Source organism: Lepidochelys olivacea, assembly GCF_965140295.1.
Source record: "Lepidochelys olivacea isolate rLepOli2 genome assembly, chromosome: 6".
Lineage (NCBI taxonomy): Eukaryota > Metazoa > Chordata > Testudines > Cheloniidae > Lepidochelys > Lepidochelys olivacea.
In genome coordinates, this window is record NC_140416.1 from 7,604,932 (window position 1) to 7,609,447 (window position 4,516).

Consider the following 4,516-nt stretch of genomic DNA (forward strand, 5'->3'; position numbering starts at 1 on the left):
CCTGCCTGCCTCGTCATGTCTCCTGCAGCCTCTGCGCCGCTCTTCGGGTCCTGTCTCGCTGTGTGTGCAGCACCTGGCGTGCGGGGCCCCTGCGCTCGGCCACAGTACAGTCACTGCCCCCATGCGCCATGAGACCTGTCGGGCCACCCAGGCTGTGATCAGTGGGCATGCGGTAGGGTGGGTTCAGTGCCACCTCGGGGTGCTGCCAGACATCACTCCAGAGCCACTCCTGTTTGCTGGGGGCCAGCGGGAGGGAGGGGCAGCTGAGCCCTGTCCTGCGTATGGCAGCAGCTGGCGTAACCCAGGCTAACAGCGGCCTGCCCCGTTCTGCCCTCTCGTGGCTGCCTGGCATGGAGAGGTTGGGCTCCCTTAGCCTGGGCCCTGAGTATACGCAGCCCCCCGTGGGGGTCCCACTCCACACGGAGCACTGAGCCGTCTCCGGCAGCGTGGCACCTGCCGGGATTTCGAAGGCGGAGTAGCGGCAGGGACCTCGGCCTGGCCTGTGCCAGCGTGCCAGGTTGCTGGGCTGTCCCCTCCCCCTCCAGCACAGCATGGGGCCTTACGATCCAGGCCCCGAGCTCCTCTCTGGGCAGGTGAATGCCCGGCAGCATCCAGGGCCAGGATGGAAGGGCCTCTCCGGCCCCAGGGAGGCCATGCCAGCGGGTCGGGGGGCCCTCTGGCTGCCCGGAGCCTGGGGTGGGTCTTGCTAGTGGTGCCACTGCCCCAATCCCCGACCTGCCACTGTGGGATGGGGGTTGGCAAAGAACCCGCACCGTGAGCAGCGCGGTTGGGCCCGAGCCTGGGACGGGTGATGGAAGTGGTTCTGTGTTCTTTGGAGGGGGGACACTAGGCACCAGGCCCCGCAGCCCTGTGGTTTGAAGGGTTAATGCATGGAGGGGAGAAGGCAGAAGCAGCTGTAGAGGATGGGGGGGGGCAGAGCCAGCTGGGCTGAGGGCTCCCCACCCAGGGCAGGTGGCTCCCCAGGAGCCCAGAACCTCCCACAGGCTCCAGCACCTCCCCTGGCTCCCACGGCCCCGATTCCCCAGGCCCTTTTCGGAGGGGAGCCCCTCCTGGGCTGCCCCCTCCCAGCCTGAGTGTCAGGGCCCCCATCCATCTGTCTGTCCAGCCAGGCAAGGGGCGGTGTCCTGGGGCTGATTCGCCCTCCTCTCCCCCACGCTCCCTGCTGCTCAGCACTGTGTGTTGCACCCCGAGGGCTGGGGGCACAGCAGCCCTGGCATGGGGGCGAGGGGGGGAGGTGTGCTCTCCATGGGGCGATGCCCTGGGAGGCACTCACTCAGGCTCTGAGGTTGGCACAGGCTGTGCAAGGCAGCTCTGGCTTCTTCCCCTGCCAGCGCTCCCCACTGGGAGCTGGGGTGGGAGCCCAGGGCTGGGACACCCAGGCAGCGGGGGGCGCTGGGAGCTCCCCTCCTCTAGGGGGCGTCACTCTTGGATAGGGCCTGGGAAGGGTGCGGGGCCAGGGCTTGTCCTGGGAGACCTGATTCTGCACCCCTGGGGAGGGGCCAGTGCCCCTTTGCTCTGTGGGTGCCCAGCGAGGTTCCCGCCCTGAGAGGGACACCGTACCCCCTCCAGCTCCCATGGCAGGGATGCCGAGCACCCCCCACATGCCCTTAGCCTGATGGCTGGTTGTAGTTGTGCCCCCCTCCACTGGGTGCTTCCTGCGGTGCTCTTGCCCGGGCAGCTCATGTGCTGAGCCCAGCTATGGCAAGGGGGCGTGCCATCCCCCTCTCAGGCTGCTTTGCTAGGCCGCGTCTCCAGCAGAGCCAGGCCCAAGCTGGGTTTGGGGAGTTCAGCTCAGCGGGCTGCAGCGCAACGGGGGCTCCTGCCTCCTCCCCACAGTGTGACACGGGCCCCCTCCACAGCCCTGCCATCGCCCACCGAGTGCCCGGTGCTGCACTCTCCTCTGGGGGGTGGAAGTGGGGGTAAAGGGGGCAGGGCGGTGCACAGGGCAGTGTGGGGGGAAGGGGGGGCTGGGTATGGGGTAGGGCGGTGTGGCGTACATAGTGGTCCCCTGGCCACAGCAATGCAGCATTGTCCTCTGTGCATTATTCCTGGGGGTGTGCCCCCCGCAGCCCCCTGCTTGCCAGTGGCTGACCCAAACATGCCAGGGGCCCAGTAAGGAATATCTGCGGCCCACCCTGCAGCTCCAGGTTCTGTGGGCGGTGGGGCACCCGGAGCTGGGATCACACCTCGCTGCCCATTCCCACCCTGCCATGGGTACTGGATGAGCATAAACCAGCCTGGGCCGAAGGCTGGGCGCTGCCTGCCTGGACTCTACCCAACAAGGGCCTGCCACTGCCTGTGAGCCAGGGCAGGGCCAGCCCCTGAGCTGGGCTAAAGCAGCGAGTCCCATGTGATCTTTGGGTGACTCCCCACTTTGCCCCAACTACACTGCCTGCCGGGGGACCCAGCAATGGAAAATTCAGTGATTCAAAACCACCTACTCCTCTCCCTCAAATATATCGCTGACCACCCGCCCCACACCTCCCTGGTACATCGTTGACCACCCACTGATATATCAGTGTACAAACACCCCAGCCCCAAATCTATCACTGTGAAAATGCCCCCAATCAATCATTGTGCAGCTGCCACATGCCCCCAGATACAGGACTGTATGAATGCCCCACTCCCCCATATCACACTGCAAATGCACCCCTAAAACTTCACTGTACAAATGCCACATGCCCCCCAATATCTAACTGTACAAGCCCCCAACCCCCTCTATGTTACTGTGCAAACAACCTTGTCCTGATCTATCACTGTGCAAATGCACCCCCAAAACTTCATTGTACAAATGCCCCCACCCTCAATATATCACTGTGAAACCATCCCAATATATCACTGTATACATGCCTCGCATCCCCTCACTGTATCACTGTGCAAATGTCTCATTCCCTGATACCTCACTGCAAATGCCCCAGCCTCGATATAGCACTGTGCAAATATCCCAATATATCATTATGCAAATGCCACTCCCCAATATTATACAAACACCCCCAATAGATCACTGCAAATACCCACTGCATGCCCCCACTATCACTGTACAAATGCCCCATATCCCTGATATGGCACTGTCTTAACACCCCAGACCCCCGATATATCACCTTGCAAACACTCTCCAATGTATCACAGTACAACTGCAACATGCCACCCCCCACCGCTATCTCACTGTGCAAACACCGCAGACCCCAGGAGATCCCTGTACAAATGCAACATTCCCCACCCCCCCCCCACCCCCAGTATAGCACTGTAGCAATGCCCCTCCCGATAGATCACTGTGCAAAGACTGCAAGCTCCCCCGATAGCTTGCACCACAAATGCCACACCCTCCTGATATAGCAGTGTGAAAACGCCCCCTGTCTCCCCACCCCCCACCCCCGATACATCATTGTACGAACATCCATGGCCCCCGGGGTATATCACTGTGCAAATGCCACACAGCTCCTCCAATAGATCACTGGACAAATATCCCATGTCCCTGATAACCGTGAAAACGCAACCCCCCCCACCCCATATATCATTATACAAACACCCCCCAAGAGATCACTGGACAAAGGCCACACTCCTGCTGGTGAGTGTATGCTGAGCCCTGGAGGACAGGAGTCTGTTACAGCAGCTCCATGCACAGCCCTGGCGCTTTACTGGAAACCCCTGGTTCTGTCTCCAGGGTGGCAGCAGCCGGCACCCCCATGACGGCTGCCGGCCCAGTTCTGTCCATGGCAGGGAAGTTATTGCTCATCTTGGCCTTTGTGTTTCAGCCCTTCTGCCTGGAACTGTCACCAACCATCACGCACATGCCTGGCTAGCTAAAGGCCGTCTATGGCGCCCATCACCATTGTATCTGGGTGCCTCGCCGTCTTTAATGAGCATCTCACCTCTGCGGGGCTGCGATCCCCATGGTACAGGTGGGGAGCTGGGACACGGAGACGTCCGGCTTGGTTTCATGGAACTTGCACTGGGGTGTTTAGCTGGCATCAGCCCTGCGGGGTCTGCATGGGCATGGGCACAAGTCGCCGGGGCGCTGGCGAAATTACCCCCCTGTGAGCATGTCTGCACCACAAACCAATGTGTGGTGGCCCCCCAACATGGCCAGGGAGATGGGGACTCAAGTCCCTGCCTTGTTACAACCTCCCTGTGGAACTGCAGGGCACGGCCATGCTGCAGCTGGAGAGGGGATTGGGGCACAGGTGTGCCTCCCTGTGCCAGCTTTCATCTCACTCGTGGGGTGATGGGGTGGCCCTGGGGACCCTGGCTAGGTATGTGCCGCCAGCCCTTTGCCGCTATTTGAGCACAATGGGGTGGAGCAGATGAAGCTGGCGTTACAGAGCTAGGTCCAAGTGAGCCGCCGTAAGCGTATCCGGGCAGTAATCACACCTGCCTGTGTAGTGCAGAAACACCCCACATCACCTGCCCAGGCCACGCCGGCCGGCAGCCTGCGCCAGAGCAGGGAACAGGGCCCAGGTCTTCCAGTACCTCAGCCAGTGCCCTGACCACTGCT